This window comes from Dermacentor andersoni, chromosome 8 (genome assembly GCF_023375885.2).
Source record: "Dermacentor andersoni chromosome 8, qqDerAnde1_hic_scaffold, whole genome shotgun sequence".
Taxonomy (NCBI): domain Eukaryota; kingdom Metazoa; phylum Arthropoda; class Arachnida; order Ixodida; family Ixodidae; genus Dermacentor; species Dermacentor andersoni.
The window spans coordinates 134169234-134194901 of record NC_092821.1 but is presented as its reverse complement, the minus strand read 5'-3'; the positions used below and the strand labels follow the sequence as shown (position 1 = coordinate 134194901).

Here is a 25668-nt window from a genome sequence, read left to right as displayed (position 1 = left end):
TTAGCTCACGGGCCCTTTGGAGGCGCCGTGACGCGAGTTTTGTCTCTTTTGGAGCGGTCGAGAGAGGCTCACCGCTCCTTAGGAGCTGGTGGCGCCGTGTGGCTGGTCGTTGTGTCCATCTCCTCTTGCGAGGCGCTGGACACGCGCTCTTCTGAGCGCTTTCTTTGACGTGAAGGCCTCGACACGTTAGACGAGGCCTTTGAGGCCACCTGGCCGGAGGTGGATGGCCCTCTCTGCTGGGGTGACGGAGCAGCGCTAGCTGCAGCCGCCGCGGGGGCAGATGGCGTAACTGACGACTCACTGTTTTTGGGTCGGACAGCCGCCGGAAGCCGTTGTGTCACTGCCCCCTGACGCGTCACATCGGCAAAGGTGTTCTGCGGCAGGTATGAAACCCGCCTGCGTGCCTCCTTGAAACATTTGTTTTCTTTTGCTTTAGTTGTAACAATTTGCTTTTCTTTTTTCCAGGATGGGCACAACCACGAGTACGCGGCATGCTCCCCATCACAGTCTACACAGCGGAGCGTGTTCTCGCAGGATTCAGAGGCGTGTTCATGGGCACTGCATTTCGCACAAGTTTGGCGGCCGCGGCATCTCTGCGAACTGTGGCCGAAATGCTGGCATTAGAAACATCGGAGGGGATTGGGCACGTATGGCCGAACACGAAGTTTGATATAACCCGCCTCGATGGACTCCGGAAGGACACATGAGCCGAAGGTGAGTATAAGGTGCTTGGTGTGGATCTCTCTGCCATCCCGCCTCATCTTAATTCGTTTACCGTTAATGACATTCTGTTCACTGAAACCCTCCAAGAGTTCAGCCTCAGTGCGCTCCAGCAAGTCATCGTCTGACACAACGCCGCGGGTGGTGCTCATAGTACGGTGCGGGGTTACTGTTAGTTGGGTCTCCCCAAATGACGCTAGTTTCGGCAGTTTCTCGTATTGTTTCTGATCGCGGAGCTTCAGGAAGGGATCACCGCTTGCCATTCTCGTCGTATTATAACCGGGACCAAAAACATCAGTCAACGACTTTGGTACAAGGAACGGTGAAATGGTGCGCACTGGTTTGTCGGGTTTTTCTGAGTGAACTACATGGAAACGTGTGAAGTTGTGGGCTTGGCGTCCGAAAATCTGGAATACATCTTCGGTGCGCCCTCTTTGCTGAGGGCGATCAGGGAGGGGAGGCAAGGAGCATGCCATAGAGGAATGTAATCTTCGGCAATAACGCCAGCCACCCACCGTGGAGCCCTACAAGGGCACGCTACAGGCACTGTAATAAAAACAGGTCCTGCAAACGCCAGTTATACGTTATCACTATAACCAAATATGAAATAACCTACGTTGGCTATTCACACAACGTTAACCCTTGCTGCCTGGAAAAATTGGAAGTAAAGGGAAGCCAGGAGAAGACAGGAAAGATGGAAAGAGAAAAAGACGAATGCTGAAGAGAGAGAGAGAGATGGGGAGGGGGGGAGGCATCTACCGATTTCCCCCGGGTAGGTCATTCCGGGGGTGCCGTCTACGTGAAGCCGAGGCCAAAGGGGTGTGTTGCCTCCGCCGAGGGGCCTTAAAGGTCCTGACACTCAGCATCGGCTCAACCCCCAGGATCGCCTTTTCCCCGGGCACGGCTAAGCCACGCACGGTTAAACGTGGGAGGGGCCAACCCTCGTGTGCTCGGGTAAGTGGTGTCGCAACACACCAAACGCCTGTTCATGCAGACGGCCCTGCGGGCATATTTAATGAAGGAAAGTCCTTCTGGTTGGTATTCAATGTGAAACGACTTATTTCTGACACGCATTGTTAAGACATAAAGGGAATTTAACATTTAGTAAGCTGGACCCATGTACCGAACAGGTCCGGCTCAGAGTTTTATACATCGGCATTCCAGGATGCTATTGTACGTGACGCTAAAAAATATATACTTATTAGACTGCATGTGTGCGAGCTAATCTAGCACGAGGAAAATATTTGACGATCTCACAAACTATAGGAATGGATGTTATGCGATGCATTCTACAGTTAAATAGCTATCCAGCGTCATTCGGGGTACTGCAGAGCATTATTGCGAGATGAACCAGCACGTTCGTTTAAGGCGTGCAATTTTTTTGCTTGCCATGAGCGTGCATTTACCTGAATCTGCTAAATACAAGCTATGTATATCAAACACAACTGAAAAAAAAAATTTCTTCGTTCCTACCCTGTTCAAAGAAGGAAATCCTTTGATTAGAAGCTTTAATGCGCTGAAAATTTCCTTCAAATAATTTGCTCCGTACGCAGACAAATCACAACATTCGTTTCAGTCTTGAAGCGATACAGCTACAATGGAGCCTGGATTATTCTGTCAATCGAGACGCAACACATCACGCCGAAAGCATCGCTGAGTGGGATTTTATTTTATGTGATAAGGATTCTCACTCACGAACGTCACGGTGGCGGCTGCGTATTCAACCTGCCATGTTTTTAAAGCCTATAGAGAAGAGAGGTCCAATTGAAAAGTGCACATTCAAGTCGTATTGCACTTTGAGAGACTCGTGTTTGTCCGCCTGTTGACGGCGTTTCTCCGAGGCATCCACTTGAAGAACACTTGGTAAAACACATGCGCTACCACCGCACGAAATACTTAGGTGCTACATTGCCGGCAAAGCACGCCTATCTGATGCCACCGGCTGCAACACCACCACTTCTTGTCCTATCATAATAACATTGCCTCTTCTTTTTCTTGAGCTATTATACTCGTCCCTGCCTTCTTAGAAAGGACCGGGACTAGGCACAACGCCTTCCTGCGACGAGAAGCACAACGAAAGGTATTCTTCTCTATCCCAGCGTCTCTGAAAGTCGTAAGAATTGTAGCAACCGTATTTGCCATCTCTGTCAGAATATGGTAGCTCCACGTGATGGGAACCCTGCTTTGACCACGCTGTCTGCCACGACTGGGCGACTTCACGAACAGATTCAAACACCATGCTGTTCTTGCCTCTGTGTGGACGTTCAACTGCGCTGCTCCGTTAAGCACAGCTGCTTTGAGGAGATGACCATTTACATAATTTAACGTGAGGTCCACGTTTGCCGTTCGACCATTACACGTATCTCACGTTTTACTCTTAGTATGGCGTAAAATAGACATGAGTGATTGATCAATGATTTCTTGAAATTATTCATGACCTTTTCTTCGAATCTTCTTCCAGAATTGTGGTAATTGGTTTAACAATTTTCTCACATAAAGAAATTGTGTGCAACTGTTCGTAAAAAGTTATCATCTCCTATTAACCCACATGATTGTCATGCTTTAAAGTCAAGTAGGGTCAAAGGTATTTGCTCCCCAGGAACACTAGAACGTTTTCTAAGAAAAAAGGTGCTCTGGACCTGTAAACTTCGCCTCTCCAAGAAAAATGTCAAAAATTCCAGCACTTCGTTTGATTTGCCCACTCATTGCACGTAGCATTCTCCTTCATAAAAAATATCAATTGCAGGCTCTAAGAACAGAATTTATAAAAAAAACCGTTGAATAACAAAACTTCTGACCATGTCGTGGTAGCCTATGGCCCATGGCGTTCTGCTACTGAGAATAATGTCGTAGGTCTGCCTTCCGGCAATGGCAAGCACATTTCTGCGAGGGCTAAAAGCAACAACGCTTGTGTACTTTATTCTAGGTCCCCATTGAGGATCCCCTGGTGGCCAAAATTAATCGAGAGCACTCAACTCGCCTCTCGTTGCTTCGGGACGTTAAACCCTACGAATATTTCAATCAGTCACCAACAAACCTTGTTTTCTCAATGACAGTTTTGCTGAATATGCTTGGAAGTCTAATATTATGTGCTCAACACATGACGGCAAAAAAATGTTAACTGCGAGTTGTTGTGCATTACAGCCAAGATTGACTGCAGTTATAGCAACGATAACTTCAGCTCGGATGAGTGCGACTCATCCTTGGCGATATTGTTAAAATTGGTAGGATGAGCACAGATTTCGCTTGGGGATTGAAGAGCTACGCAGTTTGACCTTTGCTTCATGCTCTCGTTTATGCATTCTGAGTAAAGCCTTTGGATATAAAGGTAGCGGCTTTCTGTTCGTTCTTATCCCCCCATATTTGCAATTACAAGTTCTAACTAAGTCACGCAGTCCAAGAATTTACGAATCTTAAACTGGTTGGTCGTTTAGTGGATTTGAAGGGCCTGTTCGGCGTGTACAGCTTATTATGAAACCATTCTCTATTCATGAGTCGGTGCCCCGAATATATTGTTTGGAAGCGCCGCCAGTCTCACCGTGTGAAAGTCTTTTCCTTGCAGTTCCTTTGTTCTCGTGCACAACCACATAGAGGCAAGTGCGTCCAGCAGCAAGCCCCAAAAACGCCAGCGTGTTTTATGCCACGGCAGGTAAAAGAAGCAAAAGCCCAGATGCACAGTTAAAAATAGAGAAAAGTTGATACCAATGGCCAGAGGAGAGCAGACTACGTAATTCATTTCTTCATATTATTTTAGAATCTGTATGCGCGAAATTTCCTTATCTTGCACAATGTGTGAATATATTACGCGCAAGCGGCAGCACGTCGCCAGCACATTGTTTTGCAAAAACCTCACTTTCTTTCTTTTTGCTTGAGCACTTCTAGCGAAAAAAAAATTAACTGCATTCGTGGCGCCGTCGAACGCCCTAGGTTACTGCCTGCATCATGCCGGTAATTATCTTCATCAACGTCGCCGTAATCATGAAACGAGAGATAAATAAAAAACATGCGGATTCGGATATATTTTGACTCCTTAAACTAGTTGCTACCCAAAGCACTTAATTCGGTGCCCGTATGGTTGTTTAATGCATTTCGTCCAAACGCAAGCGAAGGAACCAGTACTCTCCCACTCGTGTTGCAATGCATCGAAATAAAAGCACGACAACGACAACGACGAGAATTGAGCTGGGGAAAACACGATGGCATGAAGGCAAATACATGAATATGCCTACGCCACAAAATTAAGAAAGAAGACAACAAATAGAGACAAAAGTGAAGGAAACACAGGGAGGTTAGACAGCGTAAGTAACTAAAAGACAGCAGCGCTCAGAGCAGCAATGAGCTTGGGATTCGGCTATCTTTATAACTCTGTGTCGCCGCGCAACACGAAGCCGGATTGCTTTGGCTGCGTAAGTAAAGCAAGTTCTCATTATCACATACATTCAAACAAGGGGCTCGACTAGTGCTAAATGGGCATCCTATACCTCTATTTCACGATCGCATAACACTGCAGAAAAAAAAGAACAGAAAGGAAAGTTACCTAAATCCTTCTCCCAGTTCTATGCTCCATAATGGTGGGATGCCATAAATGCGGAGAAATAGTGCTCCTCATGACCTGCCATGCATCACGGAGCGCTCACCAAGACAGACAACATGGTGACCTTCATAGATGGCGCCACTGTCTGGACAATATGGCGTCATCTGCACACACACATATATATATATATATATATATATATAGTGAAGCATAGTATCTCAGGATCCGGCACAGACACAGTTCAAAGAATAGAAGCACGTAGGAAAAATAACCGGACTTTACTGACGTTTCGGCCGGGGTCCGACCTTCATAAAGCGAAACTTCGGTAATGTCTCTTAGGTGCTTCTTTATTTTGAACTATATATATAAGAAGTCAACAAACAAAGACGCCAAGAACAACATAAGGGTAATTACTTGTACTTACTAACTGAATTATAGAAAAGCCAATGGATGAACAAGCAACTTGCCATAGGTGGGGAACGTTCCTGCGTCTTGGCAGTACGGGTGCGACGTTCTTGTCAATTCAGCTACCACGGCACTATTTTTCCATCCACTTTTTGGGGTATTTATGTCGCACTACCAGAGCTAACACTGGGATCGTTAGCCAGCGCCACTACTCGCAAACCTAAACGGCGAATGTGGAACAGAAGCACTTCAGCTTGGCGTAGTCGGTGTTTACGGCATACCATACTGACTACAAATAAAGACGGGGACAGCGGAAAAGAATACAAACGACCGCTCGTGTAGTTCTTGTGTTCCCTTCTGCTGTCCCCGTCTTTATTGAGGTCAATATGATATGGAATGTAGAAGGTTCTGCCGCTGGCGGTTTTCTTTTTTTTTTGTGAAGGCAACTGGCTAATAAACCCACACATGCTAGCTGAAGGCATCAATGTTGCCGGAATCGAGACCCTCATTATAATAAGTAAAAGTAATTTCCCCTATGTTGCCTATGGCGTCTTCGTTTCATTGCTTCTTAGAATTTATGAAAATCGGTCCACTCGGTTCTCTTCTCCTCGTATACATATTGTTATGCGCGAACCGTTTACTTAAAATTGCAAGCCACGTCAAGGGAAACGGCAGGCGTTCTTACGGGAGAGGTCTAAAGCATAGGTAGTCGAAAGGCAGACCGCTGAACGTCGTCGTCTTCTTTGTCCACCCTCCGTCGTTCTTTTTCATTCGCGTTTCTTGTTCCCTTTGTCAATAGGACTCGTGACATTTACCCGTTGGCAGACGAAGTCCGCCGGGCAAGTCAGTCTCTCGTGGAGTGTAAGGCTTCAGGCGGGCGACGTGTGTGACTTCGTCTTTGGCCGAGTGCCGTCCACTCTGAGGCGTGTAATGCCATAGTTGACCTCGCTGAGGCGTTCGAGTTTAACGTAAGGTCCAACATAGTGGCGGAGCCACACAAGGTCACCAGGATCGAAATGTACATGTAGGCGACGGCCGTCGTAGCGGATATTTGGTCAGTCCTGCGAAGCCAGGGTGCATGGCGTCGCGCTTCTTCTGCTCGACAGAGGATCTTGGTAACAGAGTCATTGTCATGAGCGAAGCAAGGAAACATGGTGTCAAGCGTGTAGCGAGGCGGACGAGCATAAAAAAGAAATAACGGTGAGCCACCGGTGGTCTCGTGTCTTGCGGTGTTGAATGCATAGGTGACAAAAGGCAAGACACGGTCACAGTTCTTATGTGCGGAATCGACATACAGTGACAGCATGTTGGCAAGCGTTCTGTTTGTACGTTCGACCAGACCATTAGTTTGTGGATGGTATGGCGTCGAATTCCGGAAGCTAGCTGGACACGTACGAAGGATCTCCTCAACAACGTCTGCGGTAATTGTCTCCCACGATGCGAGAAGGCCTATGTAGGAAAATAATGGAATATAATGTGGAAAGGGACACTTCTGCTGCTGTTGCTGATGGCAACGCTGCCGTCTCACAATGACGGGCCAGGTGTTGTACCCACACAACAACCCAACTATTGCCATTGGAGGATCGCGGGAAGGGGCGCAGATTTATACCAACTTGTTCGAAAGGGGCGCTGGAAGGTGGAACTGGCTGAAGTCGACAATGCGGTGTGTTTGGAGGTCGCTTGTAACGCTGACATTCGGTGCAGCTGGTGACGTACCACTCGGTATCGTGACGCACCTTGGGTCAGTAAAAGCGCTCTTGAGCACGGTAGAGCCTTCCTGCAGAGCCAAGATGACCAGAGGTTTGATCCTCGCGCATGGCACATAGTACTTGACTACGGATGCTCTTCGGGACAACTAAAAGGTAGCGCGCGCCAGGGGTCGCGGCTATTTCCTGAAGGCTCGTGTGCGGTCGCGAAGAATGGTTGCAAACTGTCGTCTTTCTGCTGTTCGGATGTGAAGGTGCCCATATCGGGAAATTCCGGAGATACAAAGGCGATGTATTGATCGAAGTTGTCAGCGTCGCATTCAATCGTTGGATGAGGCATCTGAGAAAGGCAATCAGCATCAGCGTGCCGTCGACCGCTCTTGTACTAAACGACAAAATCGTACTCTTGTAGACGCAGAGCCCAACGCGCAGGTAGACCAGAAGGGTCCCGAAAGTTCACGAGCCAGCACAGTGAGTGATAATCCGTGACCACCGTGAAGGGGCACCCGTAGAGGTAAGAACCAAATCTTTGCACCGCGAATACGACCCCCAAGCACACTTGCTCAGTCCCCGTATAATTGTGCTCGGAGGGACTCAAGGAGCGGCTAGCGTACGAGATCACGTGCTCACTTCCGCCGATGCGTCGAACAATCACAGCGCAGATGCCAACACCACTCGCGTTGGTGTGAACCTCTGCTGAAGCTGAGGGATCGAACTGGCGAAGAATAGGCTACGACGTCAAGAGGAACTTTAATTGACGAAACGAAGAGTCTCACTCTGTGGTCCACTAAAAAAAACGCCTATTCTGGAGAATGCCCGTAAGAGGACGGGCCACGTCGGCAAATGTAGGAATGAATCGGCGGAAGTAAGAGCATAAGCCTAAATAGCATCTAACTGCTTGACACCGTGAGGTTCCTTAAATGTCTCTACAACCACCGTCTTTTGCATCTGGTCATATGCCATCTTTATCGGCTGGATGTGCCAGCACAAGAGCTTGTCTTTCACCAAAATGGCACTTCTTCCAATTCAGAACAAAGCCGGCTTTCTCTAAGCAGTTCCGAACCGACTACCAGACACTTCTTGTGATCACTAAATCTTCGCCCGAAGATCACAACGTCATCTAGGTAGCACATGCAAACTTCCAATTTCAAGCCGCGCAGCTCAGTGTCCATGAACCTTTCGAACGTTGTGGGCACGTTGCACAGCCCGAAAGGCATGAGGCTAAATTGAAATAATGCGTCGGGCGTTACAAATGCTGTTTTATTTTCTTACCGTCACTGTGCATAGGAATTTGCCAGTAACCTGACCGCAGATCAACAGAAGAGAAGAGGCCACAAAAAGGCAATCGATCGCGTCGTCAATTCGAGGAAGCGGGTACACGTCTTTTTTAGTAATGGCGTTTAGGTGTCGGCAATCAACGCAGAATCGCCATGTACCGTCTTTCCTTTTCACCAATATCACTGGTGCTGCCCAAGGGCTAGATGATTCTTGGATGTATCCTTTGCTTAGCATTTCTTCGACTTGATCGCTGATTATCTTGCGCTCTGCGGGCGACACACGATAGGGTTTTAGTCAAATCGGTTGTGCAGACCGTGTGTTGATGCGGTGACAAGTTTTGGACGCAGAGATCGATGGTGGTCTGTCGTTCTGCATGAAGTCGAATACTGAAGAGTGTTTTGCAAGGATGGCCACCAGCGCCTCACGCTTACGGTAACTAAGTGATTTAGTGATCATGCAAAGGATCTTTGAGTCCAAAGAACGGATGTTACCGGCGTCTCCTGCGTCCGAAAGTTTTGTAAGCACTGCCATGGGTATCGGCGAGTCTTCTTGAAATGTGGCAAGCTTTAAGCCTTCAAGCAGCACCGTCGCTTAGTAGAACAATTTATGACCCACAGCCCTGTGCATCTATTCAGCACCGATACCATGCAATGCGGAACCAACACATTTCTTTAGGCACTTCACATGTACAGGATCTACTGCAGCATCAGACGGCTTGCAAGTTGAACAAACAACAGAAACACGGATCGCAGATAAAGCGGGCATGACAGTATCGTCGGAAACACAATACACAGTTTTTTGGTTGGACCAGTCTTCCAAGGTCACGGATGTAACACTCCAACCCACACTGAATTCGCCCATTCGGCAGTCAACATTGGCACCCCACAATTACAAAAAGTCGATCCCTAAAAGGATGTCGTGAGTGGAACGAGGAATAAAAGTAAACTCAGTGTTCAAAGCTTGGCCGCTCAAGGACACATCCACATTGCAAACGCCAACCGGGTATAACGACACACCGCTCACTCCACGAAAACTAGTGCTCTGGTCCCAACGAATCATAACCTTGCGTCCCAGTATATCTTTAAACAGCAGACTAATGACGAAAATGGTTGCACCCGTGTCGACTAAAGCCATAGTGGAGACACCGTCAAAAAGCACACGAACCGTATTCTTCAGCATAAATATAGTTGGAGGCACATCAGTCGGCAACAAAGGTTCTCCAGCAACCTCATCTCCATCGGCCACGCTGGCTAGTTTTTCGACGGGAGTGGCGTGAAGCGGGGCAGTGGAGATGATGACGTGATGCGCCGCCGGGGAGATGATGATCGGTATGCTCGGAAAGCTGGTTGTAGTGACAGAGTGCGACCGGAAGCTGGCGAGCGGTTACGGTTTCTTCCTTCTCCCAAGTAGCTTATGGTTGAATTACGTGGTCTGTCTTCTCGGACGTGGCGTCCTAGAGTGGAGTTCCCTGGCCGCTGTGTGTCCAAGCTGCGAACACTGTGCCACGTAGACGACATCGATTGCCCATAGCCCGATGGTCGGCGTTGGTTACAGTATCTGGCTATTTCGCCTGGCGTGCCACAGCTGTAGCACACTGGCATAGGGCGAACTTCGGAATGCTGATGACAAAGCTCTGCCGCGGCCGTGCGTGGAGGGTAACGAATATTCTCGCCTTGTAAGTCATAGGCGGGGGCTGGTCGTCTAGAACGAACGTCGCGTGGGCGCTGATCAAGGCTGCGGTCAAAAGAATGGTTATAAGATGGTTCGCTGCGGTCAAAATGCACTGCGTTTATAAGTAAATCCGCAGCGTTTATCGCGTGCTGCCAAGCAGCCGAGGGGGTTGCGCAAACGGGGTCTCTGAAAACGCAGGAGCTCTAGTGTGGCGACACACAACGCGCTTGTTCTTCGTGTTCAAGGAGCTCCTCGCGCACAATCTGACGAATTGTGGATGATAATTTAGTTGGAGAACTCGTGTCCACAGTGGCCAAGCTGTTCAAATTTCGGTGTAATTCGACGAGGCGTCAGTGTTTCGAAGGTACGGTGGTGCCGTGTCGCGTGTGATACGGTTTCCAAGTTGCCTTTTCCAATGAGAAAGTTATATACGCCTTCCGCGATACCATTTAAAAGGTGTCCCACCTTATCTTCTGACATTCGAGGGTTTACGGTCTTGCACAGTTTGAGAATTTCCTCCATGAATGTGGTGCATCTCTCTCCGGAAACCTGAGCCCTCTGAGCTAAGGTTAATTCCACTCGTTTCTTCTTAGCATCCGAATCGCCAACACACTTCTTGGTCTCCTCAACGAAACAGGGCCAGCTAGTTAGTGCGTCCGCATGGTTGTCATACTAAACCATCGCCGTGTCGGTCAAAAAGAAAACAACCTTCCTCAGTTGGGAGGCAGCGTCCCAGTGATTGTACTGGCTTACCTGCTCGTAATGCGTGAGCCATTCGTCGACATCTTCCCCTGCCTTTGCGGAGAACGTACGTGGCTCTCGGTAGTGCTGAAGCGGGGCTTGTCCTGCCGATGCAGTACTGGGAGCGTCTTCGTCTCGAAGCATGATGGTCGCCGAGGGCAAAAGTGCGGCAAGGCGGTGGCTTCTACGAAGGTCTTGTACTGACGGCTCCGTTGTCGGTGGTGGGAGTTACCCTGCACAGTTCCACCAAATGTTACGCGCGAACCGTTTACTTAAAAATGCAAGGCAGATCAAGGAAAACGGTTGGCGTTTATTCCTGGAGCGGTCCAAAACCCCGCCAACGTCGTCGTCCTCTTCCTCCACCCGCCGTCCTTATTTGTCATTCGTGCTCCTTCTACCCTTGGTCACGAGAGCTCGTGACTATATATATATATATATATATATATGTGTGCGTGCGTGCGTGCGTGCGTGCGTGCGTGCGTGCGTGTGTGTGTGTGTGTGTGTGTGTGTGTGTGTGTGTGTGTGTGTGTGTGTGTGTGTGTGTGTGTGTGTGTGTGTGTGTGTGTGTGTGTGTGTGTGTGTGTGTGTGTGTGTGTGTGTGTGTGTGTGTGTGTGTGTGTGTGTGTGTGTGTGTGTGTGTGTGTGTGTGTGTGTGTGTGTGTGTGTGTGTGTGTGTGTGTGTGTGTGTGTGTGTGTGTGTGTGTGTGTGTGTGTGTGTGTGTGTGTGTGTGTGTGTGTGTGTGTGTGTGTGTGTGTGTGTGTGTGTGTGTGTGTGTGTGTGTGTGTGTGTGTGTGTGTGTGTGTGTGTGTGTGTGTGTGTGTGTGTGTGTGTGTGTGTGTGTGTGTGTGTGTGTGTGTGTGTGTGTGTGTGTGTGTGTGTGTGTGTGTGTGTGTGTGTGTGTGTGTGTGTGTGTGTGTGTGTGTGTGTGTGTGTGTGTGTGTGTGTGTGTGTGTGTGTGTGTGTGTGTGTGTGTGTGTGTGTGTGTGTGTGTGTGTGTGTGTGTGTGTGTGTGTGTGTGTGTGTGTGTGTGTGTGTGTGTGTGTGTGTGTGTGTGTGTGTGTGTGTGTGTGTGTGTGTGTGTGTGTGTGTGTGTGTGTGTGTGTGTGTGTGTGTGTGTGTGTGTGTGTGTGTGTGTGTGTGTGTGTGTGTGTGTGTGTGTGTGTGTGTGTGTGTGTGTGTGTGTGTGTGTGTGTGTGTGTGTGTGTGTGTGTGTGTGTGTGTGTGTGTGTGTGTGTGTGTGTGTGTGTGTGTGTACCGAATACGGGTGGGAGGCAGGGTCTCCGGGCCGGACACCCCTCCAAGGTTCACCGGGGGGGGGGGAGGCAGAGCCCATCCTATGCCAAAGCCTACTCCCTTCTCAAAATGTCATTACTCGAGTTTGGTCACCCACATAATTTGCGTTTCTTTTAAGTTGCCTCTACCTTTTCCCTTAACATTTTATTGTGACAAAACGCTTACGGCATCATTGTTGGCGCGGACGCGCACGGCCATTCATTCATTATTTCGCTTTATTTCTGCAAATCATAACAACAGGAGGACAAGCGTACTAGAAGTGCCAGCGGTGGCTACCTCATCCTTATTTCTCGACTTCAAAATTTTTTTTAAGTTTCCAGTGTAAACTTCATGGCGGTGGTGGTGGTGGTGTTGCAGCAGGGGTGGTTATTCTGGCAAACTCCTCGCAAGTTTCATGGCCCTTTATTATTATTTCAGATATGCATTTATCCCTATCGCTTTTGGTCAACAAGATGTCTAAATATGTGCACCCGTATTTCTACTTCTCATGCGTCCCTACTTTTTACTTCCATATTTTTATTCTGCGTCCGAAACGTCACTTTGATGCACCACTGAACAATTTTCTTGTTTGCCTTATGCAATTCTTGACAGTTATAGATGATACATATCGTAGGGCCCATTTATGAAATGACATTTATATATCAACATCGTTTCTCAGAAATTCTTTTCCCCCTATTGCTATGTTCATACTTATCAGTTCACCGTGTCAAGTAATTTTTCATTTGAATTTTATTTTATTCTTCTCACACGCATAGACTTTCTATAAAAACAGCTAGTCCGCCGACACAAACGACAGCACTTATACAAAGAGGCCAATGGAACGTATCTTTGTTCAACTCAGGCGTCAGTCGATGTCACACTACAGGTGCCTTCTAACCAAGTGAGAGTATTGACCATCTTCAAGGTCGCAGCAGCTGCAAACCCTGTCAAACCTGTCACACCTCCCTACATTACACTGGTTACATCTGTCATCTCTCCTTGTGGACACAACTGAATGCGCACCTGTTGGCGTGTGGGTCATTTAGAAGCTGCGTACCCGTTTTGCGTACCTTTTCTTTTTAATGAAAGTTTTCATTCACGGTTGTTTTCGTTTACTTTGACATGAGCCAGCGTACGGGCTAGTATTCGTGACACCACTACTTTCTTTTTCTCACAAGCACAAGTTCGCAAAATTTTGCATTCCCGTTTTTGTTCCTTCTCGCTCGCTGCTTTCTCTACTTAATTTATAAATTTAACTGCCTGTGGCTGCAGTCGCCCTCTTGATGAAGGCCGGACCCCGGCCGAAACGTCAATAATTCCTACATGCTGCTATTCTTTGAACTATATATATATATATATATATATATATATATATATATATATATATATATATATATATATATATATATATATATATATATATATATATATATATATATATGTTCGTGTAAGATGGCATGTACGAAAATTAACGTTATAGCGTAATAGCCCCGTGTCTAAGAAAATCCGATGTCGGCGTCCGTTGTCCGTGTGACAGGGATTATGCCGAAACACGCATCCGGATCCATGCCGGCCCTCCGTGTGGCGCATAGGCGTTGATGAAACAATTGAATTTCTTAACCTAAAATGCGTCAGAAAATTCGCAAAGTACGACTTACGCACGACATCCAGACGTGATAGCATCGGACTGTAATTCAAATATAGGAGGAAACATAATTCTGTTTCGTGGAAACTCAAACACAAACCTCTTTTCCAGCTGCCGTTTGAGGTCTGTCATAGTAAAAGCGGTGCGGCCCTCCCGCTTCCTTGCAACACCATCCAGATGGCGCTCGCCTCCGCGCATCCGCGGCCGCGGCGGTGCCTGCCGTGGGGAAACAAAAGGAACCAGAAAGCTCGCCTTCATGGAAGACGTTTGCCGCCAGCATTTCTAGGAAAACATTACGGTAAGCTACTGTTGCCGGGAGCCGTGAGAAGCAGTCAGGGATCTTCGAATACTAACGCATTCCACTGTTAAAGGCGAAACTCAGGTGTAATCCAAATGTTTACTTTAACTGCACATGCCTTTGCCAAGGCGCTGTTCCCGGTTACCCACAGAGACAGCTGTCTTCGACGACATTACGAATATTTCTTGTCGTCCACTGCATACGCCACGTATTTAGAACTGAGCTTACAACGCAAGCCCTTACCTTCTATGTCAATCAGAAGAACGTTACTTGCGCAGGAGTGTATTTATTTCGGCAAATTACTTACAGGAGGCCAGGATCATCGCAACGAAACCTACAGAAGAATAAAAATGGCTCAAAGTGCATACGGCAGACATTATCAAGTCATGACCAGCAACCTAACAGTTTCCTTGAAAATTGTACAAAAGATTTCCTGCGCAGAGCAGAAAAACTGGACTAGCCCCTCGTCGACCTACCTAAATTTCCCTGCGTTCTTTTCCTTCTCCTGCATAAATATGGCATTCGACCAGTGCTGATATACGCTGCCGAAACTTGGAGCTTAACAAAATGGTTGAAAAGCAATTGACCACACAACAAGAAATGGAACCAAACAAAATTGTGGGCATAATGTTAAGAGACTTGGAGGCAGCGATGTGCAGTAGAAAGAAAGCGCGTGTAATCGATATTCTAATTACATTAAAGAGCAGTAAGGGGAATTGGAGAGGCCATGCAATGGCGTAGGGTAGATATTCAGAGGTCTATAAGGGTTATTCAGCGGCGCCAAGGAGAGGTGAACGTAGTCCAGGACGGCAGAACTCTATACGTGGGATGATACAAAAAGCACACCTGCAAGGAAATCTACAGAGGCAATCGGAGAGGGCTTGCAAGGTCTTGGTCAAGCAGTGAACCCAAACTAGACTAATGAAGAAGAATAATATCTCCTGTGTCTTTGGAACAAGTTTTTATCAGGGACTTCCCGCTCAGCAGTATTTACTTTCCCGACAGTTTTAAAGAAATACCTGTCATCAACCTCCTTGTGTTCCTAGTACAAGATAGACCAGTCTTGCCGAAATGGTGGTCATTTTTGCTGCAGCCCCACAAATCTGAGGACCATAACGACCACAAAACGTAATTTCATTGTGCTTGGCCGCACGCAAATCCGAAAAACTTCCTGCTCTGTCTGCTATGCTTCAAGACTACTCAGTGTAAATTATGTAGCTGTTCATTTCTGGTTAGCCACTGCCGAATTTCGGTGTAAATTAAAGGAAAACGCAAACTCATCAAACAGGAACGCGAACCAAAATAGTGCCATTGACAGCAATACATAGAAGAGGAACACTATCACTCTTTGAAGCTGCAACCAGATTGCGCAAACGCATAATACGCCCATTTGATATTCATTTTTTAAAACCTCAGACGTCGTTAGGCTGAATAACCAAGACTACGTAGATCAGCGACCAAGATGTCCAGGCTTCAATCACAAATATTTTATCAAAAGTTTCTTAGGATTTGCCCAATAAACGACACTGAGTTAGAAAAAGATAATCCTCGCACAAGGGCATGTGAGTGCCAAGCGACAGATAACTATTCTGTCTGAGTTGATAGAAAGTGAGCACGCACAAGATTGTGTAAGGCTGGCTCACAAAATTTTAGAGCGGTGCACAACAGGATCGGTAGGAAATCGCGTGACCAAAGTTCGCACTTCAGAAATCCAATTCTGGACAAATTTCAATCTGTCATTCAACTATGTGCAAGATATGACGTGCAAGTTAATGGAGAATACCTTAGTAACTTGCGATTTGCTTATGATATTGCCTTGCTTAGTAACTCAGGGGACCAATTGCAATGCATGCTCATTGACCTGGAGAGGCAAAGCAGAAGAGTGGGTCTAAAAATTAATCTGCAGAAAACTAAAGTAATGTTTAACAGTCTCGAAGAGAACAGCAATTTACAATAGGTAGCGAGGCACTGGAAGTGGTAAGGGAATACATCTACTTAGGGCAGGTAGTGACGGCGAATCTGGATCATGAAACGGAAATAATCAGAAGAATAAGAATGGGCTGGGGTGTGTTTGGCAGGCATTCTCAGATCATGAACAGCAGGTTGCCATTATCCCTCAAGAGAAAAGTCTATAATACCTGTGTCTTACCAGTACTCACGTACGGGGCAGAAAGCTGGAGGCTTAGGAAAAGGATTCTGCTTAAATTGAGGACGACGCAATGAGCTATGGAAAGAAGAATGATGGGTGTAACGTTAAGAGATAAGAAAAGAGCAAATTGGGTGAGGGAACAAACGCGAGTTAATGACATCTTAGTTGAAATCAAGAAAAAGAAATGGGCATGGGCAGGACATGTAATGAGTAGGGAAGATAACCGATGGTCATTAAGGGTTACGGACTGGATTACAAGGGAAGGGAAGCGTAGCAGGGGGCGGCAGAAAGTTAGGTGGGCGGATGACATTAAGAAGTTGGCAGGGACGACATGGCCACAATTAGTACATGACCGGGGTTGTTGGAGAAGTATGGGAGAGGCCTTTGCCCTGCAGTGGGCGTAACCAGGATGATAATGATGATGATGATGATGATGATGACGACGACGACGACGACGACGACGACGACGACGACGACGACGACGCCGACGAGCAATTCTACATAGTTCACTAGGAAAGCTGTATCCGGACCTAGTATTGCGGCTCTATCGAGGTGGGCGGAGCATCAGCACGCGCTCCGCGAGGCGCCTAACAGCGACCCCCAAGATCACCACGTACAGAACTCTGCAAACGAAGTCCACGAAGTGATTCTTTTGGGAAGTCGACCGCAAAGCGGAATGCATAAAAATATTTGGCATTCTTCGCCACATTCGGCCGAAACATTGTGTACTCTGTTGGACAATATGCTGTAAGCTTGCGTTCCGCTTTTAACATCTGCATATTCCTGCTAGTACGCCAGCAAGCGTTCTTGACATTCCACACGCTTCCTCACAATCGCTTGCTCTTTTCAAAGCATTTCGCACTTGTTCCATTATTGCTAAGTCTATGAAATTCCGGACCTCGGTTTTAGATACGGCTAGAAACGGCAAACTGATGCCACAACTTAGCTCATTTAAATTTCGTGTTCTACAGGCGCTCTTCTTTTTCTCCCTCTCTCTCTTGAACGTGACCAGGTGCGGTACACATGCCAGTGGTTCCGGCCAAAAATTTTCACATGCAAAAATTTGAGCTGGCTAGATATTGGTTGACTTCTTCTAAGCTCAAGAATGAAGCTCTCTCCTTAATATGAAGATTGTTTGAACGACTCTATGTGCATGCTACTCAGTCAAGCACTGGTGAGTTGACCGCAACTATAAAAATTTTAAGTAATGATTCCATTGTTTAATATATTTTGTTACCATAACTCTTAGCGGCACATGCGCCCCGAAAGATGCGCTCGATTTCACATTTAAGTTTCAGTGAAGGCAATATTCATGCACCAGCTGTAAGGCACAAATATTGAGAACACACTCACTTGTCACGTGTGTGGTGCTTCGGAGCTTAACTTAAAGAATCAGGGAGGAAGCCCAGCGTATCAGGTTCACCGTTTCGGAAGCATATACTAGGCTGGCCAAGAAGTCAAAATATATTCCGGCGTGTTTGAAGTAGCCAGGGAAACATGCCTTTCGCTCCCCCATTTTACATCTCAAAGACGTCATCACCAATGGAAAATAGGAAAATGAGGAAACGTTACTCTAGAACAAATCTTTTTCATGGCTCATATATTCCAGTACACCATCAGGCAATGGAATGAAATCTCACAGCACATTACTGGATGCCAAACTGGAATGTCGTTTCGAACTCTGTTGTTGGATGTCTAATGACGTGCGTGGTTATTTTTTGTTGGTGCATAGCGTCGTGCGTGATAGTTCTTTGCTCCGCGCAGGTATTTGCGTTGCAGGTATTTCAAATAAAACAAACACCAAACCATGTGTTCAAGGTTTCTTTGCCAATGTAAATTCTTAATCGAGGACCGACACAGACAATGGAGGCAAAATAAAGGGCAACCAAGGAGGACCGACCACAGAGAATGAAGACAGGTTTCTGGCGCCACAAGGCAGTCTTTATACAAAATTACTGTCTATTGACGTCATATCCAAGGAAGGAAAGAAGTCCTTGGCAAATTTCGTTGTCCTGCTGCCGCTTTTATAACGCCCACGACGCTCCTCCTACTTTTTCTCGACGCTTCAAATGCAAAATAAAGAAACCATTTTTTGCGTTTCCTCATAATAGGTATGGCGACAAATAATAACATTCCAGCGAACTATTTTTCGCACTGTTCTTTCCAAGCTTATCTACCGCACCTCTCCTCCCCTTGCAGGTGACAATGAAGTTGGAGCGAGATTTTTGCATATAAAAGGCTCGTGAATCTTCCAAGGGTCCACAAGCCTGCTGCATTCCGCATCCAGAGCCATGGCCCGCCTTTTGCTAGTCTGCGCACTTGCCGCGTCCCTCTCCTGCATGGCCTACGGACGCTCCAGCTCCTCTATTGGTGAGATTCACTACAAGGCGTAGCATGAAATACGTGACGACGATTCCTCGCACATATATCCCCAGATGTTTTCTCACATGTAGCACCTAGATGTTTTGCGTTCGGTATTGTAGAAATTCTGCGCACCGTGTCTGTGGGTTTCCCAACTACGCTTTCCAGCTGGGCCTAGAAATCTTGTTCGAAACATTGTTTCTTAGAACGTTATTTAGAACGTGAATAATAGCAATCCGCGGGGGCTGCGAAACCTCAAAACAGTTTTTTAACGTCCTTCACCGTTTATTTCGTGGTTCACTTTCAAGTTTTTTGACGCCACCCAGTGCAAGATCACTACCCAAATTCTGTCTCCTTGGCCCAGAATGCTTAAAATTCAAGGAACGAATTAGACACGTGTTGCTGTTGTCCTCACTGTTGCCATGTTGTCCATCCCCAGAAAAATAGTTCATGCAACATCCTCCGATATTCCTTATATCCAAGTCAATACGTCTCGATTTGCAAGGGATATAAATACGATGAAACTTTTGTGAGTTAACCAGGAAAACCTCACAATTTCAGTTGTTTCGCACAATAGCGTTACATCCACTGTGTACGGGGCTTACGTCTCGTCGCAATTACTTCGAATTGAAGGAGTTCCCACCAGGTATCTGCATTTTCAACGTATCTGCTTCTTATAGTGCAGAATCGCCTGTTGGTGGATTTCAAGAATCCCGTCCTCAGCACAGCTCACATTTACATACCTTCATTTCTATCTGCTAAAGCTTAGGATACACAGTATTAAACACATGAGCGTCGATTTCCAACAGTACTTTTGGGACGAGGGTCTTGTAGTAGTCATTTATTTGTGCACGAATATGTTAAATATCGTTATTCATTCATGATTATTTTGTCCTTGAAAAAACATGTCGCAGAAAGGTTCTATCGTCTCCGAATCAAAATGATGTCGATAAGACAGGCAAAACAGCTAAACTTACAATACTCTATTGAATAAGGCTTCAGAATTGATATGCCTGCATCATCTTCAATATGTCATAGTTTTATTCAAGTCGCTCTGTCCCCCTCTTTATTTATTGCATATACTTTGAATCTACCAGCACCATCTGGGCATAAGTAAATAAACTCACATACGTCACTATCAACTTCTTCTTATGGGCCAGAATATTCATGGTAACGGTTACAAATGAATTATGTCGCGAGGCTCTATATAGCGTTGTCTAAGCGCCAACTCTACGGCCTTCTCCAAAATTCTTAACTGACGTCTGGCCCGTTCTTAAGAGACCCACTTGTTTCTTTTAGAAAATTAACCATTCGATAATGTGACATCAGTTATGCTCACTGCTTCGCATAAACACTCAATACGTCTTGTAATAAATTCTAGACACCACGCATTACACCACAGTTACAATTGAAGGACAACTGACTATAGGATTTTATCAATAAACACCTACAACTATCCTCCACCGACTCATACAGTATACTTACAGACATATTAATACTTGCGAAACTGCTTCTGTATGAATTATAGCGCAGAAACCACAGGGAAATTTACCGCATGTTCTGAAATGCAAAAATTGAAACAAATTGGGCTAATTGCAAAGCCAAGTCGCAAACACGAGCCTAAACATTAAGGGTATTAAACAAATGCGTGTAATGACGAAATAAATGTTAAATGCATTTAGGACTAACGGTGTATGTTTGTAATTTTCTGAAGTTCCTCTAAACGAATTTAGTTTTACTTGGTACGTGCTTAGTAAAGGCATTTGTCATTGGGCCCTTACGAAGTTTGTCTAAAAATTCTAAGAGGTGTTGTAATTCTAAGCCTTCATCAATGCATTTTATTACTTTCAACAAAGAGCAATAAGCCATTACTTAATATATGTAATGCACAGAAACTGCTGTAAAATATCGTTAAAAGGTGGGCTTGTGAGTGAAATAAACAATAACATGTGAATTGTAATTTCGTTCAAATAACTTCTTCAACATTGAAAAACCCATAAAAGCGTGACTTGGCAAGGAACATTTTTTTTTATTTCATACATCTACTTAAAGTACTACAAGTATTTTAGTCGTGTAAATGCATTAGACAAATTACAACAACTGAGCAATATTTTTTTTTAAGTTGTGCAGATAATGTTCGTTTTGTCAGCAAAAAGAGCATTTTCCTGAAACAACATTTAAGTGTTCAAATGCGAAACGTGAAGTCCAAAATCTCCTAAGCCAAAAATAAAGCCCAAAGGCTGTACGAAATTTTAACCAATAAATGTCTAGGAAAGAGGCATGCGTAACGAAAGAGAGTGCCCATATAAAAAGCAGAAAAAAGTGAAATTTACTGCTGCAAGCGCATTTGCCGCTGCGTATTCGTCAATGTTTTCTGTTTCCCGCATGTGTACTACTCTCCTTCGGTCACTTCACCCGAACCCCGGAGAGAAACAGTGCTCAGAAATGCAGACTGAAAACGTTCTCCCAAAGGTCCCACGGTGCACCTCTCCACCCCCGCTCCCCCCCCCCCCCAGTACAGAAGAGACTAATAAAATAAACTCATAATACTCTCCTTTTGCACATTTCCCATGCAATGCTGCAGGCTCTTCCAGTTCAAGCCTTGGCGCACGAGGTGGTAGAGGGCGGCTTGGTCAGCAGCAGATGCAGCAGCAGTGGGGACAGCATATGTGGGGACTGCCTTGGGGACAACAGATGTGGGGGCAGTGGCCATGGGGACAGCAGTCCTGGGGACAAGAGTCCTGGGGACAGCAGCCGTGGGGACAGGAGTGGTGGGGACCGCAGGCATGGGTACCAGTGTCATGGGGACAACAGCAGTGGTCATGGATGGGGCCCCGACCACACCAGCAGCAACGGCAGCAAGAACAACAACCGCACTAATATTGTCACTAGCAGTTGATTCTCTACTAAACACGGCGGCAATCAATAGCTCATTTATCTAAGAGAACCCGGCAATAATATAATAAAGCAAGGTTCATCACTCTGCAGGTGAAATAGGCAACCTGTCTTCTTGCGTGCGTCTGTGCGTCTTCGTAGAGGCCGTAAGAGGAAAGCCCAGGAGCTGCTAATAGCTATGCTGCTGTAGTGCGTCAGCATCAAATAAACTACAAGAAACAATAGCGTGACAAGATATTAAAATATTTGCGGCTTTGCGTCTGTATGGCAACATCAAACAACTGTGGACATGTGTGCTTCAATAAAAGAATGGGTACTGCCGATTACGTTTCTTTTTCCTATGAACAACAATAGTCATGCCCGTGCTAACGTAAGCTCTTAATTTTAGAAATTAGTATTTCTGATATCCTGGAGTTTTCTCAGTGAATGAAAAAGAGGCGGTATGCCAAAGTTTCACTTTAAATCACCCCCGTAGCCCAGTTTAAGCATGATGTGTAAATCAATGAGGCGATGCCTGATAAATTGATATCTCGCTAAACGTTCCGTAAACTTAACACACCTTTATGAAGGTCTAGAATATTCCTGTACTTATTTCTCTTGGAGCGCGAAAATACATCCTCTATGAGTTGTTGCTCGTGAATATAAAACCCACGCGCTGCCTCGACACCTGCTTACCTGAGTAAGTGCCGGCGTATCAGACAATAGTACAAAGGTAATTGACACGAACGTAGCTCTTGATGTTCTTCAGAAATATTTTATTTTGACATAACTTGAAGATTCCTTGCTAATGTAGTCATTGTTTTATTAGAGCCCTATTTATATTTCTTTTCAATAGTTTGCATATTAGGCGTGCACCTCATTGACTAGGGTAAGGCCAGCCCTCGTGCACGGTCCGCATCCTCCCTTTGGAGTGTGAAAATTAGGGAACAAATTCGGCAGAGCGCATCTCACGATGACTGTCGAAGTTAATCCATTAGTGTTAAACCAATAACGCGACACAGCACCTTTAAACCGTCGAAACGAGTTACGTAGGAGGCGTAATCGGCAGCGGGACTCCTCTTTCGCGCTTCGGACGGACGGACGGACGGGATGGGATGGGATGGGATGGGATGGGATGGGATGGGATGGGATGGGATGGGATGGGATGGGATGGATGGATGGATGGATGGATGGATGGATGGATGGATGGATGGATGTTATGAGCGTCCTCTTTGGAACGGGGCGGTGGGTTGTGCCACCAAGCTACCTATACTGCCTAATGTCCTCCCTAGGTTAAAAAAAAACACTATGAATCCCCACAACCAAATTTTCTGATCCCCTCTTGCGAACTTTCCTTTGTACGTCCTCGTTTCTTGTCGTTTCCCTACTTTTCTTCCACCAATCTTCGAATGGTCTCTTACTAATCTCTATTGCGGACATGTTTACTCTTCCCCCTGCTCTCGCTGAACCCAATAGATTTGAGGAGGCCAGTGGCGCCTAAATCGACCGCTGGGCAGATGTCTTCACATTCTAATAAAACATGCTCCATAGTTTCCCTAGCTTTACCGCAGCAAGCACCATGCTTCTTCTTCCTTCTTATACCTCGCTGTATAGGTGCGTGTTCTAAGGCATCCCAATCTCGCTTCGAAAAGTAATAAGCTTCCGTTTGAGTTATCATAAATTGTTTCTTTCCTGATTTCATTTTCTTCCCCTTAAGCAGTTACTCATGGCAGGTTTCTTTTCCATTGCCGCCACCGCCGCTTCACTAAGAACCCTCGGCGCCATCTAGCGCCGCCGCCGCGAAGCCTGCGCGTGGCCTCTGAAATGCATTGCACGCCGGCACAACGTTTAGGAGGCGCGTCATGCAGCAACAAGGCTGCTTTCTCGCGCTTTTTTTGTTTTTCTGGACACACTGCGCCATCTAATAGCACGACCGAGAAGTTCCCACATGGTCTTCGATACGAGAAGTGTGGCGTGCGGATGCCTGCAAACACCGCTTGCGCCCTTCCCGTCTGTCAACTAGCTTAATTTTCTTCGAAGCTATCTTGTGATAAGCACATCTTAATCTGTAATCAGAGCACCATGTGCTGATCGCGAGACATTATGCTATTATGTTCGCTATTTTTCCTATTAGTCGCTTTGAGCGGTGGGGCTTTTGTAGGTGAATAGAGCAACATAACTTTTGAAAACTCTATGTCCGAAGCACAAATGAAGAATCGAAACAGAAAGCACACAACGCTGAAGTGCTAAAATATGTAGGGAAAAAAATGTTAAACCATGCATGGCTGCAAAAACGGTGTGTACGCACGTAAATACTGGTTTACTTTAGCCATGAATTGTTCAACATCTTGTACACACGTACAAAATGTTGAAGCACGCTGGTACAAGCGCAGATGGCTATTAACATACGTGACCCTTTGCTGTGTCTTACGTAGTTGATGTTTCTTTCATCAACCTCTGCCAGTGTGTATGAACGCAATACTGACCAAGGCAGATTCATACATGTCTTGCAGAGCTTAATTGATGAAGGCCTACAATGGCACGCACAAAAGGGGCAAACAGCATACATACCTGCCTTTTCATTAACGCAGCCGAAATTCTTTTGCGAAACAAAGTCTGAAACCACTGAAACCAAATGCCCGGCCCCCTCCTTGTTAGAGCGTCCCAGTGCTTCCAAGAAAATATTATATTTCATTGAAATTGCACCGAAGTTTTCATGCGCACATGTTTTGTCAGCACTGGTAAACACGTCCCTACTATACAATTAACGCCCTCATGTCAATGCTTCTGTGTTCATTAAGAAAGGTAACTTCAATAATCAAGTTTCCTCCTTAATTGCGTGCAATTTCTCAGTACAGGTTTATATCTCCAGCCATTTTTTTTTTCAATTTCTTTGACTGCTCCAAGGAACATATATTAAATGCCCCGTAATATGATGCGAAGCTTCTAGTACGAATCCGATAGATTTCAAGAAATCAAGCTTGGTTTTCGGAACGTAGGTTTTGTTAATTCGACATGTTTCATCTCGATATCGTAGATTGCACCTCCAGTGCAGGCCCCATCCATGGGTCATACCCCATCCTGTTTCCTTTTTTTCTTTTTTTTTCACGCTTTCCTTTTTGTCCTCGCTCTTCTTTCCGTCTTTACTTCCCCTTTGCCTTCCCCTAGTGCAGGGTGGCTAACCGGAGGCTTTGACGCTGGTTCACCTCCCTGCCTTTCTCTCCTTTTCATCTCTCTCTCTCTCTTTCATTTCGACGCGCGTTGGAGTTGAACAGCGGCAGATATATCAGACGAGTAGCGATAACTACTTCCAGTAGCACAAGTTAAATAAATTTTGTCGATGGACCTATGCAACGCATCAAGTTTGATACCGCCCGGGATGGCCATATCTTGAGAAGGTGACATGAAATAACCGTCGTTTAACTTCAATTTATAGATGCGTTAAGGAACCCCAACTGTGTTAAAATAGCCTGGAACCTTCCATTACCGCATGCCTCTGGCTAATCGTTGTTTTAACATGTAAATCCCCAAAATTAATTATTTTTCAGCGAATCAACGATATTGCAAGTTTTCTACTACTTTTCTCATAAGAGCATTGATATCATCACTAAGTTCTATCTTAATATGCTTAAGCAGTTTCTAAAGAACATAATTTGAACTGCTTGACCTGATCTATGAAGCAGTTGGCGAAACTGTGGTAAACTCTCAGAAATCCTTGATTAGCCCGCACCTTCTGTAAGGTTGGCCCTAAATTACACTTTGAGAGCTATAATTGTCTCTTAGATTTTGTCCTAAATATTTTAGGTGAGCTGTACGGCAAATGATTTGTAGACAATATTCTTCTCGGCTCCTAGCCGCAATGATAATTTCCTTCACGCCCCCATCCTCCTCCTAACAGCGTGAAGCAGCCAACTGGACAAAGTCTAGCTAACCTCCCTGCTCTCCTCCCTCCTATTGGGTATTGGGGGTTAGTCTCCCGACCCCCGCCACCCCTGAACCCCATCAAGGACATA

The 25668-nt window shown here is 45.9% G+C and overlaps 1 long non-coding RNA gene across 2 annotated transcripts; it reads left to right on the top strand.

Moving 5' to 3' along the window:
- The first annotated feature begins 220 nt into the window (after window positions 1-220).
- On the top strand, window positions 221-21775 carry LOC126525756 (uncharacterized). Of its 2 annotated transcripts, XR_008611144.2 has the most exons (4): window positions 221-714; window positions 14085-14271; window positions 18620-18790; window positions 21366-21775. It is a non-coding gene; the product is annotated as an uncharacterized lncRNA (long non-coding RNA). The 2 variants fall into 2 exon arrangements; XR_011889947.1 differs by lacking the exon at window positions 14085-14271 and having other exon boundaries at window positions 227-714.
- The last annotated feature ends 3893 nt before the right edge of the window (window positions 21776-25668 follow it).